The following is a 25316-nucleotide window of genomic DNA, read 5'->3' as shown; positions in this document are numbered from 1 at the left end:
CGGGTTCGAGCCCTGGTCTGGGAAGATCCCATATTCTGCAGAGCAACTGGGCCCGTGAGCCACAATTACTGAGCCTGCGCGTCTGGAGCCTGTGCTCCACAACAAGAGAGGCCGCGATAGCGAGAGGCCCGCGCACCGCGATGAAGAGTGACCCTTGCTTGCCACAATTAGAGAAAGCCCTCGCACAGAAACGAAGACCCAACACAGCCAAAAAATAAATAAATAAATAAATTTAAATCAAAAACTATTTCTAATGATCAATCAGCTGACAACTTTAGTGTTTCTTCAATTTTATTTAAAGCATAGTTGGAACCCTTCTAACTTACAAGAGCATTTGCTACCCATGTTATAGTCATTCACTATATTAATGTCATTGTTAGTGGTCTCAGTACCTAAGGAATTTTTCAAGTTGCTGGCCAAAAGATTTTTATGTAAGCTCAGGAGAAATGTACTGTAATAGGATTTCAGATGAGTGAGAGGTAGCTTGTGAGGGAAGACACCTTGATCACAGGCATATTCTCAGGCAGATTGATTCTAGGAAGGAATACACGTGGAAATTGAGGATCTGGAAAATTGATTCTTTTAGAACTATTCACGTGGGAGTACCCTCTGGAAAGATTTCTTACATTGCCGTTATATGCATGCCCCGGAGATAGAAGGCTGTTTTAGGCCACGAGGATGGATGATAAGGCCAGGGAGAATGTGAAAAGTGCTGAGAACAGAAACTTAAGAACAACAGCAATTTAGGAAGTGGGCAGAGATGTAGACTCAAAGTAGACTGGGAAGAAATGACCAGAGAGGTAAGAGAAAACTCAGAGGAAAGTGATGTCACAGAGGCCGAGGGAGAAAAGAGCTTCTGAGGAGGCAATGGCCACCGTACAAATACCTCAGCAATAATAGGTGGATTATAGTTCACTGGAATTGGTATTATGGTAATTTAGGGCCTTGACAACTGGTGTAAGAGCTATTTCAGAATAGCGGAGGCGGCTGTGCTGGAGCCAGACTGCAGTTTAGGAGTGAAAGCAGAGTGGGGAGCTCACTATGATTGCTCTTTCAGGAAGCTTAGCTAAAGGGATGGAGCAAGATGAAGGGGAAGCAAGTTATCCTTTTTTCTTTCCTTCCTTCCTTGATGGGAAAGATCTGGACATGTTCTTAGTCCTTGAGGAAGGCGTCTACGGAGAAAGAAAGGTTGAACAAGAAGTAAAGCAAGGGCAGAGTCTCGGAAAAAATAGAAGGTGGCTGAGAGCCAGAGCGCTGGTGGGGACTTACATCTGGAGACAGGAGAAAATAGGTAAGCGTGGAGTTGTAGAAAGATTTTGTCTTCTGTATCTCCTAATCCCAATATTTGAACTGTCATCTGATTTTGCTGGCTGTGGAATATGCTGCTTGGAATTTTGTGTCTCGCCTCCTTGTGTATTGTGTGATTTCTTTCTTCTTTCTTTTCTTACTGTAAGCTGCTCATTTTCCTTGGAAAATTGTCGAGATTCTTTGAGTCCTCAGTTGAGGTTTTGTTCCCCCAGAGAGGGTATACTTTGACTTCTGCAAATCATCTTAAGGCACTACCACAGAGTATTAATTCAGATAACAAATGTATTTACAGGCTGGCTTTACAAGTTCCCTGGGGAGATTCCCCCCTACTCACCATGATCAAAATAAATACATAGCCTTTTGCATGATGGGGTTTTTTCCTATCTACTCGTACCTTGAAGGTGTAGCCCTTGGGAGGGGGCACGAGGTTTGGGTGGGGTCTCCTAATAGACTCCTTACCTTAGTGGGATCTCAGGCTTTACTTCATGAACCCCAAGCCTTTGCAACTGTTGAAACAGAAACTCGGGGCCAAAGCTGGTCTTGGTAGCTGCTTACTTCCTCGGGTTCTTGCTTTCACTTCATTTTGGCCGTTGTAGATGCCCTTCCTTTTGTGCTAGCTAAGCAATGTGTTTTTTAAAAGATGCTTAAATATTTTCTCCAGTGCTTAGTTTCAATGGAGAAGGTAGTTCAGGATATCAAGTCTGCCCTAGTGCTGGAAAAAGAAGCCCAATGTGCCCACTGTTGATTTTGGTTTTGATAAGCAGGACATGAGCAGTGTTTTGACTGCTGGGTTTGCAGCATATTAATCCTGTTGCTATGCAGTTGTTACTGGAAAATAGTCTGTGGGCTCAGGGTTTCTAAACCAACCATGTCTGGATACCTAGAGAAGGAAGGAAGGTGAGGGCCTTGGTTTGCTAATTACAAACTATCTCCATGGTTACAGGTTACTGAGCTCTCCTCTCACAATGTTCTCCCAGCAGCATTCAGGCAGCTATGGCTTCCTCTCATTATTTTTCAGCTTCTGGTGTTTGCTGGTGAGAGGAAGGCGTGCATATGTGCTTGTGCAGGCATGTGTGAAGCAAGAGAGGACTATGAAACAGGAGAAGGGGGCAAACTCAAAGGATAATTGATTGTTTCCATAGGACAACCTTAGGAGTAGGGAATAACATACTCATTTTAATTTTCACTTTTATAGGGGGATGGAGGAAGGAGAGGAACATAACCAACTCAGGTATAAGTTCTAAGTCTGAATGTTTATTGTATCTTCTAGATGATTCTCATTTGAATCATCTGAATTAGGAAATTAATTAATTAAAATTTACCAAATAATCATCTGGTATTATTTTAATGTGACTTTTCTTTTTGTTTCTAAGTTTCAGCAGAAGTCCCAAAATACTGAGGGCAAAGTCATAGGTACTTAAGGACCCTTACATTCTAAAGCAAAATGAAAGATTATCTGCATAGGCAGGGTTCTCTAGAGAAAGAGAACCAACAGGATGTATGTGTATATATATTATAAGGAGTTGGTGCATGTCATTTGGAGGCTGAGAAGTCCCAAGATCTGCAGTGCTCAGGCTGGAGACCCCGGAGAGCCAATGGTGTAGGTCCAGTCCAAAAGCTGGTAGGCCCAAGATCCAAGAAGATCTGATTGTTTCAGTTGGCATCTGAAGGCAGGAAAAGACCACACAGCTCAAGGAAGTCAGGCAGGAGGAGTTCCCTCTTACTCAAACTTTTTGTTCTATTTTGGTCTTCAACTGATTATACGAGGCCTGCCCACATTAGGGAGGCAACCTGCTCTACTCAGTCTACCAATCAAATGTTAATCTGAACATAGACACCTCCTCACAGACACATCCAAAATAATAATCACCACACTATGTAGGACTTGCAAAAAGATGGAATGAAACCTGGTTCTGCCACCCAAGGGCATCCCTTATCATCTTGGCTAAGAGGAGGCTAAGAGTACATTGACAGATTGAAAAGAGAGGGTCAGTCGCACTCCACCAAGGAGAGCAGTGAGAGAGGGGATGCTTTCCTTCCCCAACTTCAAGTCAGCTGTAAGAAGCTTCAAGAAAACCCCTGGAGGGCTTGATGTATGTCCCCTGGAGTTTGGGGAACAGAGAACTGGTCCTTGACTCATGATAGGGCTACAGTGAGAATGACAGGACCTAATGACACAAGTGTTTCCAGTGGACCAGACATGGGCCCTTTGGAGAGACCTGGACTTGGGATGTCCTAAAAGAGACCTTGTGCAAGAGGAGTTCCCAGCAGAGGTGGGGACAGTTAGAAGCCAGGGGCTTAAGGGATATTCATGATTGCATGGCTGGAAGGGGCCTTACCCAAATCAAGAGAGCTAAAGATGGGGAGGGGGTTTCAGAGACCTTGCAAAGTAGCCCTTGAGAGAAAGCAACTAATGTGGACACGTGCTACCTCTAGGGGTCAACTAAGACCTTCTTTCCTTTGCTTGCTTTGGGTACTTGACCCCAGAGAGTGGGGGAGGGGGAGGATGGGGTAAAGAAATGGGAGTTACCACAGTCTCTTCCCTTCAGGCTTCTTAGTCTCAGATAGGCCCAGGCTAGGGCTGGGGGAAGTCTTAGATGGAATGAGGAGCTGGAGATTTGAATTATTCTGGACTGGGACTCTTATTAACTGGAAGGGACCAGGAAAGCTTTGGGAACTGCCTGAGAGTTCATGCAGGGGTGGCAAAGGTGAGTGCTGCAGAGCAGATTTCCTGGGTATGTGGTGAGAAAGGACAAAGTTGCTTGTTTGCACCCTTCTGAGTGTGGAATGATACCTTCAGTGTCCTGAAAAAAATAACTGCCATTCTAGGAATTTGTAGGCAGCAAAAATAACCTTCAAGACTACAAGAAACAAAAATATTTTCAGGCCAATAGAAATAGCCTTTGCCACTGAAAGACCTGCATTAAAGAAAATACTACAAAATGTATTTCAGGGGCGTCCCTGATGGTGCAGTGGTTAAGAGTCCGCCAGCCCTGAAGGCAGGGGACATGGGTTCGAGCCCTGGACCAGGAAGATCCCACATGCTGTGGAGCAACTAAGCCCATGCGCCATAACTACTGAGCCTGTACTCTAGAGCCCGCAAGCCACAACTACTGTGCCCGTGAGCCACAACTACTGAGCCCACATGCCACAACTACTGAAGCCTGCGCACCTAGAGCCTGTGCTCCACAACAAGAGAAGCCACTGCATAAGAAGCCCATGCATCGTAATGAAGAGTAGCCCCCACTCACCACAACTAGAGAAAGCTGTCGCATGGCAATGAAGACCCAATGCAGCCAATAAATAAATAAATAAATAAATAAAAATGTATTTCAGGCAGAAGGAAAATGGTCCCAGCTGGACAGTCAGAGATGCTAGGAGAAATGAAGAGCAAAGAAAACAGAAAATATATGGGTACAGTAAGTCTCTTACATATGAACATTCAAGTTGCGAACTTTCAAAGATGCAAACGTGCCCCTGTATGCCAGCTGTTGTACTGTACTACTATACTTTTCAAGGTACTGTACCATAAGATTAAAAATGTTTTATTTATCTTTTGTGTTTTTTTAATGTATTATTTGTGTGAAAAGTATTATAAACCTATTATAGTACAGTACCATATAGCCGATTGTGTTAGTTGGGTACCTAGGCTCACTTCGTTTTACTTATGAACAAATTGGACTTACAAACGTGCTCTCGGAATGGAGCTCGTTCGTATGTAGGGGCTTACTGTATATCTGAATAAATAGACAACCACAGTTTTCCCACTAAACATGGAATGCAAGCTTAATCAGTTTAAAAATAATATTAAAGGAGGGTTGACAGGGGAACTCTTGAGGCAAATGACGCTTGGTTTACTTTTATGGTATCTGGTAGTTTAGTGATGTTAACTGGTGAAGACATGAGGGAACTAACTAGAAAGCCTTTTAAGATTCTTTTAAGGAGAACATAAGAGTTGGAAGGGACCCTAAAGATCAATCATTCTAATCTCCTCATTGTACAGCTGGGGAAACTGAGGTCCAGGGAGGTCATGTGGTTTGTTGGTGGTTAAGGTAAGGCCAGATCCCAGGTGCCCAGATTTCTCACCAAGGTGCTTTCAACTCATAAATGCCCATTGTCTTAGGTGTGTATCTTGAAATACTTCCATCTTTCTGCACTCATATTATCACTTTATCCATAATGAATCCCATTTGGCCATGTTTCTTCTTCTTCACCCAACTGCTAAAGACTTTTTAGGAATTTAGAAGCAAAACTTTACTGTCATTTACAAACATGGAAAATTCATGGGGCAGTCCATGTTCAAGCTAGCTACGCAAGAACTACATGAGACCCATCCAGTCACAGAGTTTTTGATGGGAATAATGTAAATAACAGACTTTATTGAGCATGTAATGTGTAGAGCTCTATTCTAAGCTCATTACAGTTATTAACTCAGTTAATTCTTAAGACAACTGTATGAGTTATTACCATTTTAAAAATGAGGAAACTGAGGTACAGAGGAGTTAAGTAACATTCCCAAGATAAACAGTGACAATGTTTGGTTTCAAATCCCAGAGGTCTGGCTAGAGAGCTTACATTCTTACCCTTGCATTGGTCATTCACCAATGTTGAGTACCTACTATGTGCCAGGCACTGCGCTAGGCACTGGGGATATTGAATAAGATACCTGCTTATGGGAGCTAATGGGCTAAAGGAAACAACAGTATTTTAAAGGAGAAACTCTAATATCATTGACAAGTGCTTCAGTAAAAGGGGAGAGGAAAGGGTAAGCTAGGATGAATTGAAAGTGTGGCATGGACATACATACACTACCAAATGTAAAATAGATAGCTAGTGGGAAGCAGCCTCATTGCACAGGGAGATCAGTTCAGTGCTTTGTGACCACCTAGAGGGATGGGATAGGGAGGGTGGGAGGGAGACGCAAGAGGGAGGAGATATGGGGATATATGTATACATATAGCTGATTCACTTTGTTATAAAGCAGAAACTAACACACCATTGTAAAGCAATTATACTCCAATAAAGATGTTTAAAAAAATGTATAGAATGATTTGGGAACACAGAGGAGAGCTAGGAAAGGCTTCAAGGAAGAGAGGCCATTTTAGCTAACACTTGAGGACTGAGTTGGAGTTTGGTAGAGAGGAAGTACGTTTCATGGGCTGCTGGTAGGGAGACTAGACAAAGAGACAGCAAGGAGTTGGGTGTGGCTAGAGACTGACTGTGTGGCTGGGAGGAGAGCGGGGAGATAGCAGAGTGGATAAAATGACATTTGGGGCCAAATTGTGAAGGACATTTTCTCTTTATGTCTGCTAAGTTATTGGAACTTTATTTTGTGAGAAGCAGGAGAATGACGTCAGATTTGCGTTTTACCAAAGAGAAGACTGAATAGTGAGGGGGGATACATTCATTCAATAAGTGTTAACTGAGCCAGACCCTCTGTAAAATGACCAGCTACGGTCTCAGAAAGCCTGCGGATGTTCTGAAAGAGGAGAAGGCATCTACCCAAACCTCCTATTTCAAGACCAACACTGAGTCCTAAGTGAGAAGTACCCAGTGCTCTAAGTGCAGTGAGGGTTCAGAGAGGCGAGACGCCTTCAGGCCGGGAGAGTCGGGGAAGGCCTCAGCAGTGGAGGGCATCGGAGGGCTGGCCTTTAAGTGATTAACGTGATTCGAAAGGCAGAGACGGGTGGTGGGACAAACATGGGCGTGGGCAGTGTGTGCAGGGAAAGGTGAACCGTCCATTTTGGCTGGAGTGCAAGGTACGTGAAGGGCGCCTGGTGGGAGCCACGGGCAGGCCTTGAATCATGTTTCCCAAAGTGTGGTACCACGAGGGGATTCACAAGATGATTTCTGGTGGTACATGATGGTCATTTTAAAGTTAGCTGTTTATATTCATGTACATTGAAAATATGTAAACAGTAATTATAATATTGCTTACAGTGATGCAAAGGAAATGAGGCAATTTAATCAATATTCAGGAAGTAATAATATAGATGGTACATTGATATGACAGAATCATCAAGGAAATAAAGATTTGGGAAAATTGGGCTAAGGAGTTTGGAATGATTTAGGAGGGTAGGTGCACCAGAGTGGTGATTCAATAGAAAGATCAATCTGAGAGCTGGTGTGAAGTGGATTAAATTGGAAAAAGAGATCTGAGCTGGAGAGATCGGTAAGGAAACGACCAGAGTGCATCAGTAATAAGAGTTTCCTCTTTCAGGAGCCTGTGTGGCTCAAGCTCTTATTGTAAATTCATCGGATGGCGGCACATGGAAGCCGCACGTGCTGTCAGAAGCGGCCACGGTCTCTCCTACCGCCTTTCTGCAAGAGAGGCATCTCTTGGTTTTGGCTGTGGCGTTTTGAAGATTTGACAGATTACACATCACGGTTTCACCTCTGAGCTCCTTTCCTTGGAATCATTGCCACTCTTTTTGCACCAAAAAGTTCATCTAATGCGATGGAAGAAGTCTGTGAAAGAGGTGAAAAAACAAGTCTTTCAGAAACTGTCAGGCCGATGCCTCAAAACTGCACAAGAACCTTGAGCTCTATTCCAAGGAAGCGAAAGAGCACGAAGGCAAGCCAAGGCTTCCCGTCCTGCCCTGGTGTCCAACTCTTGTGCAATTTTTATCTTTAGGCCTTTTGCAATGTCTTCCAAAGATACTGCAACCCACATTTGAAATGTTCTTCCTGTGAGAAATCATGCGTTGAATTTACACATTTTGAGCAAAGCTTGCTTGTCCGGGAAGGAAACCACAATGTTATCCTAACAGACAGATCTGTAGTAGCAGGGGAAGTGGCTCTGCCCATATTGGGTGCTTCCTGCCTGCAGGTCTGTCAGCAGGTGTCATGACATATTTTCCTTTTGTCCTGCACACCAGGGGTCTCATCAATAGGTAATGCTTGTCTCTTCCTTCACCCTCCAAAGCAGAGGAGCCTGTCAGAGGCAGAGGAACATGCTTATACATAAGTATTGATAGAATGAATATATTTCTTCTCAGTTTCCTCTGCCACCTCTCACTATGCTTGGTGGCTTATTTGTTTAGTGGTTACCTTATCTCTCTGAATGCTAGAGATAACTCAGAGAATGAGGCCTGGGGGAGGGCTATGTGACGTGTGACCTGATATGAGTTGCCATCTGGTAGCTCCTTTCTCTATTTCCCATCTCCCAAGCCTCCTATACGGTCCACACCCTTGACATGATGCTGTCTGAGTTTGTTTCCTGGGCAAAACCATAGGAATCCAGTTTGTCCTTAATGATCCTCCTGCCTTTCTTTCAGAATCTGTAGTAGGTCTCTGATTTTCTTTTCCAGAATCCTTTCCCACTTCTTTGGGAATGTCACCACATTTTTTGGTGATTTTCCTTTGGGGAACACTCGTCCCTCCTTGGAAGCTGTTTTATCGAGAGACTGCCAGTCTAGGCGTATTGTCCTGTGGCCAAGTCGAGCCCATGAGAGTTGGGCAGATTCGTTCTGATGGTGGTGACCATCCCTTAGTCCCCACTGCCTGCATCTGTGGCACTTCCTTGGTTCCTGTCCTTTTCAAGGCTCGGTTGTTCAGCCTTTCCTTTGATGTTACAATATCTGCTTCCAATAAATTAGTTTTTTTCTGAAGTAAATCAGACTGTTACTGTTGTTTAAGATCAAAGAACCCTGAAAAGGCCATTCCCTGCTCCCTTTTCTCAGTGCTCTTCTAGCTCCCCCTCTGCTTAAAGCGCTGTCGTGGCTGCACACTTTTGTTAGACCAAGACCCAGATCCCACAGCCTGCAGACCCAGCCTGTCCCACTCTTGGTGGCCTCTCCGCCCACCTTCTCCATCACTCTCTCTGCTGCCTGGTTCACTGTCTTCCCTTATCTTGAGTGTTCCATGCACTAACATGTGGGGAATTCACACACGCTATTCTCTGCCTGCCCGGCTCCTGGAGTTGGCCTTCCCATGCCCTTCCCAACTCATGGCCAGGTTTACTGCTTAGGTGCTCTCTCAACACACCTGGTACTTCCCCATCATAACACTTATCTCAATTTGTACACGTATACACATATATCTACTTGTGTTTTATGTGATCATTATTTGTCTCCTTCACCAGGTGACAAGCTCCATGAGGATAGGAACTATGTTTTTGTTCCTGACTGTATGCTGATGTCTAACACAGCACCTGCTATATGGTAAGAGTCCAAAACATTTTTGTGGAATGAATACATGAGAAAACGTACAACCTGACCTTGTCAGACAACCTGAGATGTGAACTGTGCTCCCAGCCTTCCTCTCATCGGGGTTTCTGAGTTTCATCTGTCCTCTTTAGGGCTCCGATCTGCACTGGGCAATGGTGGATGCAGTGGTTCAATCAAACACATAAACATAGTTTCTGCTAACAAGCTTTCCCACAGCTCACCTTTCTCCAATATTCTCTCATACCCCTGCCTAATGTCCACCTTATACCACCGGATTGTATTCTCCTTTGGAGGCTCATTTCATGGGAGGATTATTATACCCATGAAGGCAGGAACTAGGGGTATAAAGACTAATTCTTTTTCTGGTTCTGCCCAAGTAGTTGGGTGGACATTAGCTAGTTCATTTAATCACACTGAACCTTAGTTTCCTCATCTTTAAAATGGGGATAATACCTGTTCTACTATATCATACAGTCAGTCATCTCTTGGTGTCCACGGGAGAATGGTTCCATCCCCTCCCCACTTCCCACATCTACCAAAATACAAGATACTCAAGTCCCTTATGTAGAATGGCATAGTATTTGGATACAACCTCCTACATCCTCCCTTATATTTTATATCATCTCTACTTATGATACTAATACAATGTAAATAGTTGCCCATGGGGCAAATTCAAATTTTGCCTTTTGGAACTTTCTAGAATTTTTTCCCCTGAATGTTTCTGATTTGTGTTTGGTTGAACCCACAGATAGGAAGGGCTGACTACCTGGTGGTGGTGAGGAAGAGATGATGAATGTCAAAGTACTTGGGAAAACTGCTCAATGGATATAAAGTGTAAGAAACGTTATCACCTCCATTTGGCACACTCCAAATACTACAATGCCTTAATCTCTCTGCCCTTATTTCATCTAGTAAGTGAAATAAGATGTGCTACTAGTTACCACTGAGTACCTACCAATAGCCAGGCATGGAGTAAAAGGCTTCATATATAGGACCCCATTTCATCCTCACAAGGCTATGAGGCAGACATTAGTTTTCATCATTTGACTGGGGAGAAAACTCAGGCTGAGACAGGTTAAGCAATTTATTCAAGGTCACACAACTTACAAGTTGGGGAACTGGGGTTCAAATCTGAGCCTACTGACTCCATGGCCAGTGCTCTTCACCAGGACCCACAGGGCCTCCCCTGCAAATCCCTCAGGTGGCCAAAAACAGGCCCCACTTTGCTAAGTGCCCCCATGCTCTGGGCACTGTGCTGGCTGATAGACATCCTTCCTTTCCCTTTATGTTTACATTATCATCATCATTTCACAGGTGAGGAAGCAGAAGCTTAGAGAGCGAACCTGGACTTCCGCTCCTGGGTAGGACAGAGAGAGTTGCAACAGACCACCACCACTACCACTGCAATAACACAGTAACAAGAAGAAAACTGGGTAAGTTGTCAGAGTCATGTACTGAAACAATGGAGACCAGTGGAAGCACTGAGCAGGAGGCGAACTAAACTAGAGAAGGAGCCTTTCCTAGGCCAGCTGATCCACACTCATTTTCTTCCCTGGGGGCATTTGCCTATTCTGAGCATGGGTGTGGACTTGACCTGAGCAGAGCAGACTCCACAGAGGGAAAGAAAAACCACAGAGGTTGTGGCCATCTTGAGGGGCTGCTATGACAGATGAGAAACCACAAAGGCCAGGCTGGTTTTCCCCATGGGACGTTGGCTGAGCTCTGGAGAAGCTGATAAGAGGGCTCAATAAGCCGGGAGCTAAATCTGGGACTGATTTGCCTGCATCACAGGCCAGTTTTGTTTTGAGTTTCTTTTCTGGGGCCCGTGGGGCCCAAAGGATCCTTTGCACTTCTTCCCTTTGGCATCTGTATTCCTCTGCACCAATCCTGTCTAGATTTTCTGCGACAGGTAGTTTTTCGGAGACATTGGCGCCCCCTGCTGTCAGAGAGCAGCTCTGCAAGGACTTGGAGCCTGCCCTTAGCATCTTCTGTCCTGATAACCATTCTCCCAAGAATCAGGGGTTTAACCTCGATGATCATTTCCAAAGTCTGAGATTTTGTCTCACTGGTCTCCCTTGAGTGCTGACTGTCTAGACTGGTAGATGCCTGTGGCTGTCACTTCCTCGTCTGTAAAACAGAGTCAACGGTGACCACTTCCCAGGTTGGTTGTGTATTAAGGAAGGCACTGGATAAAGTTCTTAACGTTGTCTGGTATACAATTAGTGCCTGGTAAACAGTAATAATAGCAGTGGTGTTTGCTAAGCCTGCCTTAGGTTCTTCTCAAAGCTCCTCAAAGCACGCAGCCCCAGCTGTCACTCTCAGTGGTGGTGAGAGCTGCTCTGACTCTGGATGTTCCGGGACGTTCAGATGTTCTCAGCCCTCCTCACAGTAGGACACCAAGGACCTGGAGGCTGGTGCCCAAAACCAGGAACAGGAAGGCCTGAGCTGCGGCAAGGTGAGTGCCAGGCAGTTCCCCTGACTTCAGCCTCCAGTCTGTTAGCTGGGTAGCCTTGGCAATTCTCAAGCCTCAGGCCTGTGGGAGCTGAGGTTGCTAAAACTGTCTCTGAAAAACTGCCTTTCTCGAGGGAGACGCAAGAGGGAAGAGATATGGGAACATATGTATATATATAACTGATTCATTTTGTTGTAAAGCAGAAACTAACACACCATTGTAAAGCAATTATACTCCAATAAAGATGTTAAAAAAAAAAAAAAACTGCCTTTCTGAAGGTTGCACCTTGGTCCCCTCTTAGAAGATGAAACCTTCGACTTCCCTGACGTCTGAGTTGACTTCGCAGGGAGATCAGGCCTTCAGAGTCTGTGGCTTCAGCTCTGGTTCACGCCGTTTCCTGTTTTTCAGTTTCTCCGCTCTCAAGTTCCCGTGTACCAGTACCCCTCACAGCGTGGATCTCACGGAGGTGTCTCTCCTGCCAACAAAGAAGACTTCGCATCACTCTTCATTTTGAAAGCGCACACCGTCCCTTCGGCACCCATCTCCGTTCCCTAGATCTTGGCACCACCTCCCCCGAGGCCCCGCCCCTGACCCGCCCGCTCCCAGGGTGCTTTGCGTCAGCTCTGGTCGAGCGGACGAGTGGACGCAGCTGGCTGCGAAATCGCGGGACTTGTTTTTCTGGATCTCACCGGGCCCACGACCCAGGGACAGGGACACAGCCGGCAGAGGCGGTCAGAATCTGAGGTATTCCAGATAACCTGGGAACTGCCGGGCAGCCCCCTGCTGACTCTGAGCCACTCTTTATTTTCTGCCTTCTCAGCATTTTGACGCTATGACTTTTAAATTTCTGCCTGCTCACACATTGCCGCATATATGGACTTAGGTTTGGGCCTTGTGATTTTGTTGAGTTCTAGAGTTGCCAGATACAAGATATGTAGTTAAATTTAAATTTCAGACAGAGAAGGAATCCTTTTTTTAAAGTTTAAGTATGTCCCACATATTGCACAGGAAATACACTAACAAAAGTTTACTTGGGCTTCCCTGGTGGCGCAGTGGTTGAGAGTCCGCCTGCCGATGCAGGGGACACGGGTTCGTGCCCTGGTCCGGGAAGATCCCACATGCCGTGGAGTGGCTGGGCCCGTGAGCCATGGCCGCTGAGCCTGCGCGTCCGGAGCCTGTGCTCCGCAACGGGAGAGGCCGCAACAGTGAGAGGCCCGCATACCGCAAAAAAAAAAAAAAAAAAAAAAGTTTACTTGTTTATCAGAAATTGAAGTTTCACTAGATAGCTTATGTTTTTATTAAGTAAATGCAGTAACTCTATTCTGGTCTTCCTTGTCAGGGGCCTCCCTGCGCTAAGGAACTTTCTGGAGGAGGCTCTTTACCTGACAGCAGGGACTGCACCGCTCTTCAGATTAGGAGCATCATCACGATGATTTCTTCCTTAGGCTGGGAGCTCCTTGGAGGCAGGACTGGCGCTCTCCTCCTCCCACTACCGCTTCAGATGCTCTGGGTAAACCTGTATGCGTGCAGGGTCTCGAGCTACGGCCCGAAGGCTGGGCCCGTTGTGAACAATTTGGGCGAGGGGCTCCCTTTCCTGAAGAGTTACCGGTCAGGGCTAAAACCACCCGTGTCCTGGTGCCGCCTACCTGCACGGGGACTACATTTCCTGAAAGAAGGACGGGCTTGTGAGCAGCAGGGAAACCTGGAGGGGGAATTCCCACGGTCACAGGTCTGGTGATGTCTGTCGGGCTGGGGGATGTGAGCTGAGCTTCCGCCCAGTGGGCTTCCTCCGGGTGCCTTGTGCCATTTTGCAAGACACAGAGGTTCATTTGATACTTTTCTGTGGTATGTGGTTTAGGATAAAGGGCAGACCTGGACTCCCTCCTCTACCCAATGGCCTTGCAGTTTCCTGGCTTGTGCTTCATCTCAGAACGAGGGGAACCACTCCTTTGTTATGTGCGTGAGGAGAAACCATTTGAGCGGAATTTGGCTCTTTTGGCTCTCAGTCCAGTGCTTAGCACTGGCTGTCTCTCTGGGGAGCTGGCGAAGGAGGGTGCAGAGGAGGATGGCTCGGGGCAGGAGATACCCACGCCCCGGACTCTGGCAGCGGCGACTGGTTGTTGCTTCTCTTCTCAGCAGAGATGACAGAAAGTGTCAAAGCCACATAGTCACTGGAGGCAAAGTCTGAACGCTTGAAATAAGATCTAGTGACTCATCCGGTGGTGGGCTTGGGACTCTGAGAATCCCTGCGGGTTACCTACACTGATAGCTGAGCTAATCTTAGGAAGGTGGACAGGGGCATCTTCTGGTGTTTATATTTTGAAATTTCCCCTTTTCTCCTCCATTCAGGAAAAATGAGTTTTATCTTTGTGTTGTGAAGCTGAGGAGGCCTCTGGAAGCCTATCATCAGTGAACGACAAAGTCAAGGTGTGAACACTAGTGACAGAGAGCCTTGGGCTCAAGCAGCCCCCTTCCCTTCTTCCTCTCTGCCCTTTGATGTCCACTCATTTCCAGTAACCTGTGCTGATGTGTAGATCAACCAACGCAGGTTCTCTTAGAGGCACAGAGGTTACCCCTACTGTCCCCTGCCTCAGTGGGGCCCATCTGAAAGGGTGTCTCTTTTTTTAAAAAGTGCAGCTGTTTCTGCTTTAGCTGGAGCTCTCCTTAGTTCATTACCCCCACCTCCCATCATTATCATCATCTTTTGCTACATTTCACATCTCTAAGTGCCCCTTAGAGTCCTCTGTTGGGACTTGCCCAGTCCTCTGGCGGTGGAGGGCTACTCCTGCCAGTTGGTATTTCTAAACTGCAATCCCTTCCCTTGGGCTCTTTTCCACTTCCCCACAACCTCTTGCCCACCTGGCAGCTCTTAGGGGTGACTGATGGTGTTGTCTCCCATTATGTTGCCAGAGGGGAGAAGGTGAAGAGGCTGAGTGAAAGAGAGGGGCCTGGGTCTAGGGGTAGGTGGGCTTGTTTCCCTGAAGGGGCCTGGAGGTCCTTTTTTTAAAAAAAATTAATTAATTAATTAATTTTTGGCTGCATTGGGTCTTCATTGCTGTGTGCGGGCTTTTCTCTAATTGCGGCGAGTGGGGGCCACTCTTCGTTGCGGTGCACGAGCTTCTCATTGCGGTGGCTTGTCTTGTTGTGGAGCACGGGCTCTAGGCACGCAGGCTTCAGCAGCTGTGGCGCACGGGCCCAGTTGCTCCGCGGCTGTGGGATCTTCCCAGACCAGGGCTCGAACCCGTGTCCCTTGCATTGGCAGGCAGATTCTTAACCACTGCGCCACCAGGGAAGTCCCTGGAGGTCCTTTTTAATACGTTAAATTTCGTGCAAGGACTCTTTGTGGTCAATAACGTAAGTTTTTATTTAAAAAGCAAGTTTTAGAAAGGACTGCTCCCCCTCCCCCCAGCATTGATGTTCTGGCATGAGAATAGTTTATTCTTAAACAAGACATAAAAAGAATTTACCGTAACGTTGATTATATTAAAATAAAGAATTTATGTTTATGAAACATCTTAAAGACAAGTTGTACACTGGGAGAAGATATTTGCAATACATGTAACTTGCAAAGGATCAGTATCAAGATTATACATGCAGAATTCTTGCAATTCAATAAAAGGAGAATGAACAACTCAATAGGAAAGGGATAGATGACATGAACAGGGGTTTTACAGAAAAGGAAATTTATATGGCTAAGAAACATGTGGAGAGGTATTGAGTCTCATTAGTTATCAAGGAAAAATAAATTAAGACAACAATGAGTTAACATTTATCTGACTGGCAAAAATTACAAAGTCTGTTAATACAGGGCATTGGAAAAGATGTAGACATTCATTCATTTATTCAATAAAAATTAATCCAACCCTACTTTGCACTAGTTACTCTTTTAGGTGCTCAGGACATAGCAGTGAACAAAAAGACAAAAATGCCAGTTCTTGTGGTGGCTTACATTCTTCTGGGAGGAGATGGGCAATAAGCAATAAATATAATAATTAGCTAGTTGTATAGTGTGCTAGAAAGGGAGATGTAGAAAGAGGTGAGGATAATTGAGCATGATGGTGGGGCTGGTGAGGTTAATTTAAATTTAAATGGAGTAAGTCAGGGTATACCTCATTGAGAAAGTGACATTTGAGAAAGATTTGAAGGGAGTGAGGGAATGAATTGTGCAGTGCCTGGGGGAAGAGCATTTCTGGCAGAGGGGTTAGCCAGTGTAAGAGCCCTGAGGTGAGAGATAACAGGATTTCTTATACCTTGTCAGTGGAATGTAACTTAGTACAACCTCTTTGAAAAAATGGTTTGGCATTATCTTGTAAATTTAAACAGCAATTCTACTCCTAAGTATATAACCAAAAGACACTCTTTTAGATGTGTGCTGGGGGAATGTACAAAAAATGTTCATAGCAGCAATGCTTACAATTGCAAAAAAAATGAAATAACTCAAATGTCCATGCCGGGGACCAGCCCCAGCTGGACAGGTTTCACCCAAAGGGGAGACGGAGTCGGCGTGGACAGAGCACAAGACACCTCAGAGGATGCAAGGATCTGACAAATTTATTTTTCACGATTCCAAAGTATTTATACTATAAAATAATCTCATTTTCAATCTTAACAACCTCATTCCCATGCCAAAAAATCTCTTACACAAGCCATAAAACAAAAGTAATTTACATCAACAGATTACATCAGCAGGTTAAACAGGTTAAATAATCTTCTTATCGCTTATAGTCTCTTTCATCCCCTGTGGCCATAAAACCTCCCCGCCACCATACCCAAGTGTTTCCTAACATATCTCTAACTCCCCAGGAGGGCCAAAACCCATTCAATTTGTCTTCTAAAGTAAGCTTTTGCCACACAAATGCTCCTATTGTATTTCCCTGAACCCAACGCCCTGGCCTGGGAGTGGGGATTTCAGGTGTAGCCATTAAAGGAGCCGGAGTAGTTACAATCTTTTTGGCTTTACCCTAAGTTGGGGTCTTTCCCTAAACCCTCCATCGGAGCTGGAAATATTTCCCAACACTAATAGCAATCCCATAAAAATCACCTTAAGCAAAAGCAGGGGGGAACAAGGGGAACCACGCAGAGGAGAGCTTTGCTTCTCCATATTTGTACCTGACAGTACCAGCTTTGCTTGGCACTATGGGTCTCGTCCGTGCTGAGACTCAAAGGCACTTCCTACACGGCTCCCGGCATCTCCCCCTTTTTTATTTTTTAAAAAGGCAGTATGCAATTCCACTTTGGTTTTATATACACTCTGGAGGGCAGCTTGAATTAATCGGATGATGACTGGAAAAGAAATAAGGAGCAAAATTATAACCACTCCGGCAGCCCCATAATTTATTAAAATATGCATAAAGGAATTACCCTTAAAATAACTTTGTAAATTTTGTAAAAATTCTGCAGCAGCCTTTGAGGGATTCATATCATATTGAGAGGCTGCAATATCATGAATTTGTTTGTGTAAATGTTCCAAATCAATTCCTAAATCACTAGAATTCCATATATTTAAAATGTGCATTTGAATTTTTTCCCAGGAGTATTCAGAATGATTTACTTTTAAGGGAGTAACAGATATCCAAGAATATTTTTTATGGCATGTTAAAGATAGGCGAATTTTTAAAGCAGTAAGTTCTTGACCAATATGTAAAACTGCTTCTTCAAGGGCATCAACTTTAGCTTCTAACTTTCTATCTATTGCTTCCTGAGTCGCTAAAGCCAAGGATATATTTTTTGATAAATCATTAGCATATTGTGCTGTTTGTACTTCTTTTACTAAAGTATATGTTGCAACAGTAAAAGAACTCAGTATTCCTATCAAGGCGGAAATTCCCAAAATCAAAGTAGCCACAAATCTTTTTGGCCGCATGAGCTCTCCAACCTGTCTTACAATTTCCGCCCCTATATCTGTATACCAAGATTCATTAAGCGCTACTGGCAGCATAATATAAGCTGGTCTTTTTAACACCATTATGGTTGACACATTCATTTCAGGAATAATACAAGTGGTCAGTATGCATTGCTGACAGGTAATATAAAACCTCATATTATACTGCATAATCTGCAACTTTTCACTATCATTAGAAAGCAATAAGGAATACGGAGATGACACACAGGCTTGAACATGGTACTCTTCCACATGGGTAGTAGCTCTAACTAACATTATTTTATGAGTGGTTAAGGGTAATCTCCATAACTGAGATTGATAATAGGTTTTATTTTCATGAACAAAAGTATAGACAGGAGTCACCCATCCATGACTATTCCATCTATTTACCTTCAATGGACGGGGAATATAGGAATCATTCCATGGGTATAACAAGCCTTTCTCTAAATATGTTCTATAATCTCCTTCAGGAAAATTACTACTCCAATCTGAAATATAATATTTAGTTCCAGGAATAAATATTTTATTCTCTTTATTATACATACAATATATCCATGAAGGATATCCAGTTTTAATATTTATCCAAATCCATTCATTTGTAGCTTCCCCTACAGTTTCATCACAATCATCATATCTAGAAGGATGAACAACTTTAACTGGATATTTATTAACATAAACTTGATTTTGTCCCACATAAATTTGCTGCGTCTTATTAGAGGGAGCCACCATTATTTGAATTTCTCCTGTATAATCAGAGTCAATTACTCCAGGCAAAACTGTTAAGCCAGATAAGGAAGTTGAACTCCTACCAATAATTAAACCCATTACTCCTGGGGGCAATGGACCTTTAATCCCAGTTGGTATTTTTATGACTGGAGAGTCAGGAGTTAGTATTGTTGCGGAGGTGGCACAGAGGTCCAATCCTGCGCTGCCTGGGGTGGCCCTAAACAATTCATCGATTCCCCTGAGGGAAGAAAGGGATTGAGCGTCTGGTAAATGGCCCCTATTGTTTGTTGGGCCCGGGGTTGGGCCCGAAGTAAGTTTCCCGAATTAGTTCCAGCAGGTGTACCTGGAAAAACAGGTGCAGGAAATATTGGCATCTGAGCTCCAGCCTGAGGCACTGCAGAAACCCCATTAGGGGGAAGAATATGTCCGTCCTTGTTATATTTACTCCTACACAATTTAGTCCAATGATTTCCTTTCCCACATCTTTGGCAAGGAGTCTTTGGGACCCCATCATTACCAGGAGATATCATTCCAACAGGACTTGTTGGAGGTATATTTTTATTAGGACATTCCCTACTAAAATGACCTGCGCCTCCACAAGCAAAACAATTATTTCCTTTTGGTCCCTTAGGGTTTTTTGTTTTTTGAACCATATTCATCATGCATTGAGGAAGTGTTTCTCCCTTTAGGGCGGCTGCCAAAGCAATCCCTTGCATATAGGAGGGACCAACATCAGAACATTGTTTAATAAAATCTGAAATACTTCCAGTTTTTCTAATAGGGCGAATCAGGTTCTGACAAACAGGATTGGCATTTTCAAAGGCTAGCTGTTTAGCCAACATATTAGCTGCGTCCTCATCAGTTATCACTCTTTTTATCTCTGTTAGCAAGCGAGAAACGAAATCCTCATATGGCTCCTCAGGCTTTTGTCTTAAATCTGTCAAAGTGGAGGCTTTTCCTGGAGTCAAAGGCAAAGACTTCCATGCATTCACTGCACACGTAGTTACTTGCCATAAGGCCTCCTTTCCCATATGCATCTGCTGTTGGACTGTATCATATTCTCCCTGGCCTAATAACATATCTTTAGTAATATAAAAGTTATCCCTTTTCTTATTTAAAGCATGTTGTTTAGCCACCAATTCTTCATATTCTGTTTTCCAAAGCAAATATTGTCCTCCAGATAAACAGGCTTTTGCAACCTGAATCCAGTCATACGGAGTCATCCATCTATTTGCCAAGGCATCTATAAGAGTCATAGTATAAGGCGCTAACGGTCCATAATCTACACAGGCCTTTTTGAGTTCTTTTAAAAGTTTTAAAGGCAAGGGTTCCCAATATACATCATCATCATCATCAAAACCATCCTCAAAAATGACTGGAAAACAGGCTGCAAAAGCATAATCATCATCCTCACCATTTATTCTCCTATGCTTTTTATATTTGCCTTGGCTTTTATTAAAAGGTGGCGGAGGTGGTGGGCCCCTGGCTTTTAAAGGTGGTGGAGGTGGCAGGCCCCTGACATTTAAAGTTGAATGTCCTGACCTTTTTAAAGGGAGAAAGGAAGAACTTAAAGGTGCCGGTGGGGCGGTCGGTAAACGACTCAAAGGGCGCATATCCTGTAAATTAGGCCTATTTTTCTTAGTTTCTTGCATTAAAAAGGCACCATGGGGTTCATACTTCCTTCTTTCATAATCATATGCAGCAGCATCTAAATCATCCTGATCTGCAGGAGGCAATTCATCATCAAAAGGAGGGTTTTTTAACAAATTAGGCTTAGTATCAGTAGGTGACTCATTTTCCTCCTCTGAATCATTATCATTAAGGTTACAGTCTTTTAAAGCTGCAGCCAAAACCTTAGTATCTTTTGATGTTTTTGGGGAAAGTAACGGAGTACATTCATCCATTACTTCTGTAGGATATTTATATGGGTTCTTTTGACCTTCAGGTAAGGGAGCAATGCTCTCTCTTATGAGGTTCCATAAAGTAAAAGTATCTACTGGAACCTTCTCAGGTCCAAAATGACTGTAATATACTTGCAAAGTTTGCCCCACCTTTTGCCAGGTTTCTATATTAACTGTTCCCTGTTCTGGAAACCATGGGCATTGTTCCTGTACAAACTGAAAAAACTGAGTTAGTTGCTTACTAGTTACCTTAATTCCTCTTCCATTTATCATATGTTTAACTATATCAATAAATAAGAGCCTCTCTTTGGACTCAGCGTGTCCCATCTTGACACCGCCTTACTCACCTTCCTAACCAGTATTCTTAACTGGGGGTCTGCAGCACCCTACGGTGAGACTCCTATCCGTCCGAGAAAGAAATAATACTTACCCCTTCAGGTCCCTGTTCGGGCGCCACTTGCCGGGGACCAGCCCCAGCTGGACAGGTTTCACCCAAAGGGGAGACGGAGTCGGCGTGGACAGAGCACAAGACACCTCAGAGGATGCAAGGATCTGACAAATTTATTTTTCACGATTCCAAAGTATTTATACTATAAAATAATCTCATTTTCAATCTTAACAACCTCATTCCCATGCCAAAAAATCTCTTACACAAGCCATAAAACAAAAGTAATTTACATCAACAGATTACATCAGCAGGTTAAACAGGTTAAATAATCTTCTTATCGCTTATAGTCTCTTTCATCCCCTGTGGCCATAAAACCTCCCCGCCACCATACCCAAGTGTTTCCTAACATATCTCTAACTCCCCAGGAGGGCCAAAACCCATTCAATTTGTCTTCTAAAGTAAGCTTTTGCCACACAAATGCTCCTATTGTATTTCCCTGAACCCAACGCCCTGGCCTGGGAGTGGGGATTTCAGGTGTAGCCATTAAAGGAGCCGGAGTAGTTACAATCTTTTTGGCTTTACCCTAAGTTGGGGTCTTTCCCTAAACCCTCCATCGGAGCTGGAAATATTTCCCAACACTAATAGCAATCCCATAAAAATCACCTTAAGCAAAAGCAGGGGGGAACAAGGGGAACCACGCAGAGGAGAGCTTTGCTTCTCCATATTTGTACCTGACAGTACCAGCTTTGCTTGGCACTATGGGTCTCGTCCGTGCTGAGACTCAAAGGCACTTCCTACACGGCTCCCGGCATGTCCACACATGGGGTTTTAAACCATACTGTCAAGGTATAAGTTCCAGTTATATACTGCTGTAAAACAAATCATTGTTTAGTGGCTTAAAACAATGAGAATCATTTTGTTATCTTTCATGGTTTCTGTTGGTCAGAAATTTGGATAGGTCATAGAAGGAATGGCTTGTCTCTCCTCCACAACATCTGGGGACTCAGATGGAAAGACTTGAAGATTGCAGTGATTCAACAGCTGGGATCTAGAATTATCTGGAGATGTCAGGAGTCACGTAGTTTGTGGTTGATACTGGCTGTTGGCTAGGATCTGAACTGGGCTGTTGGACAGAAAACCTACACATGGCCTTTCCGTGTGGGATAGTTTGGACTTTCTCATAGCCTGGTGGCTGGGTTCCTAGAGTGTGTGCCCCTGAAGAGCAAAGCAGCAGTGCATGAACTTTTTATGATTTAACCTTTAAAATGACAGTGTTACTTCTGTCTCACTGTATTGATAGAGGCAGACACAAAGGTCCACCTAGGTTCAAGGGGAAGGGACGTGACACCACCACTCAATGGGAAGAATATCAGGACAGCATTGTAAGAAAAGCATGTGGGATGGGAGATACTGTTGTGACTATCTTTGAAAAATACAACTTGCCACAGTCTACCCTCTGGCCACAACAATTCAAATCACTCTCATACACAAAATATACTCATCCCCTCCCCTGAGACTTCCAAGGCTTATCCCATTATAGCGTCGGCTTGAAGTCCATGATCTCATCATTTAAATCAGGTTCAAATGTGAATGAGGCTACTCTGATGAGGTCCTTAAGGATCAACTTGAGTATATTCTTCTCAATCTGAAGAACTGTGGACTAAAGAGATGTTTTCCGCTCCCCACATAGGCAACATAGAATGGTAGGTTAGGCGTATGTTCTAGACCCTTTGGTTCATAAAGAGGAAAATAGGAGGCATATAGCAGTCACTGGTCCCTAGTAATTCTGAAATCTATTTGAGTGCATATTGCAAGTTCGTTTCATAATTAGGGCTCAGTTCTGCTCTCTGGGAATTATTGTACGTAACTCTTGGCTCTCCCCTCTGGGATCTTGGGATTTTGATCTTACCTTCTGGGTCATTCTTCTTTTTACATGTAAAACAGCTCATGTTTACAGCCGAGTGATTTTCTGAGCCTACCTTCTGCTTAGAGAAGTTTGGGGGTTCAAAGCCCTCTTCATTTTGTATTGTCTGTCTCTCTCAATTGAAACTGGTATAATCCTTTGAAAACTTTGTGACCTTTTATGTATCAGTTTATAATCCACTCCATTAATCAAAAGCCATGTCCACAGTGATGTTTGAGATAAGGTCTTCTCTACATTGGGCTCCCAAGGAGGCTGCTTTGAAACAATGCCTTTGAGATATTACGAAGCTCTGTTTCTTAACAGAGAGAATCTGCAAGACATGCCCTTCAAATCATTATAAGGGAGGAGGCATTTTGGAATGGTGGAATAAGGACCTCTGAAAATCAGTTTCTCTATAAAAGCAGCTAGAACACTGGAAAAGAAATGCCAGAATCAGTTTTTCAGAATTCTGGAAATTAACAAAAGACTTGTAACAATTAGATGATTGTTTATTTTAAGAAGCCATCTTAGCAAAAACAGCAAGCTTTGTGATATTTTAACTTGCTCTTTTCCCATCCACTCTCCTCAGCTCTGTGGTAGACTTGAAAACCAACAACCTTGGAACTATGGAACCTGTGAAAACCAGTAGCCTAGCAATCACTGAAGGGGGCAGAATGGGTTTGTAGTGCCCCCAGAAGCCCCATCTCCAAGGATGAATAGAGAATTGTCATCCCTTGACCAGTCTGGCAGCTTCCTGGAAAAGTCCCACTCATAGCACTTATCTTGATTTGCCTGACTCAGAGTAGACTTAGTGAGGAAAGCTCTGTCCCTTGAGTATTTGTTAAAAACAATCAGCTGCAGTTGTTCAACATCATGCTACTTGAGGCAGTGATACCACTTAGGGCAAGAGACTGACCCAAAACTTGAAAGAAATATCTGAGGAATGAGATGTACATAGAGGGCTCCATCCAAGAAACTCAACAAGCTCCAAGTAGGATAAATTCAAAGATATCTACACACGTCATAGTCAAACTGTGGAAAGTCAAAGACAAAGAGAGAATATTAAAATAAGAGGGAAACAACTTATCATATACAAGTATTCCTCAATAAGATTAACAGCTGGCATCATGTCAGAAACTGTGGAGGCCAGAAGGCAGTGAAACGACATATCAAAGTACTGAAAGAGTCATAGTGTTAACCAAGAATTTTATATGGAGCAAGACCCTCCTTCAAAAAGGGAGAAATTATGGCATTCCAAGAGAAACAAAAAATTAATAAAAAAATTACTAGAACTTCCCTACAAAAAATACTAAAGGGAGTCCTTCAGGCTGAAATGAAAGGACACTCAACAGTAACTTGAATCCACATAAAGAAATAACATCGTAAAGGTAACTACATAAGTAAATATAAAAAGCAGTATAAATATATTTTTGTTTGTAACTCTGTTCTTATCTGATTTAAAAGAAAATGCATAAATCAATAATTATAAAATTGTGTTGATGGGTTTACAATGTATAAAGATACAATTTATATGACAGTAATAGCACAAAGGAGGCAGGGAGTGAATAAAACCATATTAGAGCAAAGTTTTATACTATTGAAATTAAGTTGGTATTAATCTAAATGAGAATGTTTTAGTTAAGATGTTAATTATAATATTCCACCACTAAGGCAACCACTAAGAAAATAACTAAAAAAATGAAAGGAAACAACAAGGGAATTAAAATGGTACACTAGAAGATATCTGTTTGACATAAAAGAAGGCAGTGATGCAGTAATAGAGGAACAAAACCCATAAGACATATAGAAAACAAATAGCAAAATGGTAAGTGTAAATTCTACCTTATTAGTAGCTACATTAAATATAAATGTTCCCCAAATGGGAACAACCCAAATGTCCATGAACTGATGAATGGATAAATAAAATGAGATATATGCATACAATGGAACATTATTTGACAATAACACAAAATAAAGTACAGATACTATTAGATACCGATAGATACCGATACTATTATTGTCTTTTTTTTTTTTCTTTCAGAATTGGAAACTAGGGCATTAGAGAGGTTAAGTAAGCTGCCTAAGATTACACAGCTAGTAAGTGGTGAAGCTGCGATTCTCACCGAGGAGGAGGCCATCAAGGCTGGAGCTGGTGGGTGAGGATAAGAACAGGTAGGAGATGGGGCTGGAGGCATGTGGAGGGTCTGGGTCATGTCTAGCCTTGTAGGCTATGGGAAAGGAGTTTGAATTTTATTCTGTGTGCATGAGAAACTATCAAAAAGATTTAAGCAGGAGAGTGCATGATTTAATGTACATGTAAAAAAGCAAGTGATGAACTTTGTTTTCTTAAAAAGTTATATTTTATGAGTTTTAAAAAATAAATGTATTATTTTTAGTTTTGGCTGCGTTGGGTCTTTGTTGCTGCGTGGGCTTTCTCTAGTTACAGTGAGCAGGGGCTACTCTTCGTTGTGGTGCGCGGGCTTCTCATTGTAGTGGCTTCTCTTGTTGTGGAGCACAGGCTCTAGGCACATGGACTTCAGTAGTTGCAGCACGCAGGCTCAGTAGTTGTGGCTCACGGGCTGTAGAGTG

The 25316-nt window shown here is 43.4% G+C and overlaps 1 long non-coding RNA gene across 2 annotated transcripts; it reads left to right on the top strand.

The window, feature by feature from the left end:
• The first annotated feature begins 676 nt into the window (after positions 1-676).
• LOC132597477 (uncharacterized) lies at positions 677-12996 on the top strand. Of its 2 annotated transcripts, XR_009564327.1 has the most exons (5): positions 677-800; positions 1139-1291; positions 9392-9470; positions 10791-11931; positions 12337-12996. It is a non-coding gene; the product is annotated as an uncharacterized lncRNA (long non-coding RNA). The 2 variants fall into 2 exon arrangements; XR_009564326.1 differs by lacking the exon at positions 677-800 and having other exon boundaries at positions 1026-1291.
• Positions 12997-25316: the final 12320 nt, after the last annotated feature.

Source organism: Globicephala melas, chromosome 1, assembly GCF_963455315.2.
Source record: "Globicephala melas chromosome 1, mGloMel1.2, whole genome shotgun sequence".
Lineage (NCBI taxonomy): Eukaryota > Metazoa > Chordata > Mammalia > Artiodactyla > Delphinidae > Globicephala > Globicephala melas.
This window is presented reverse-complemented; position numbering and strand designations above follow the sequence as displayed.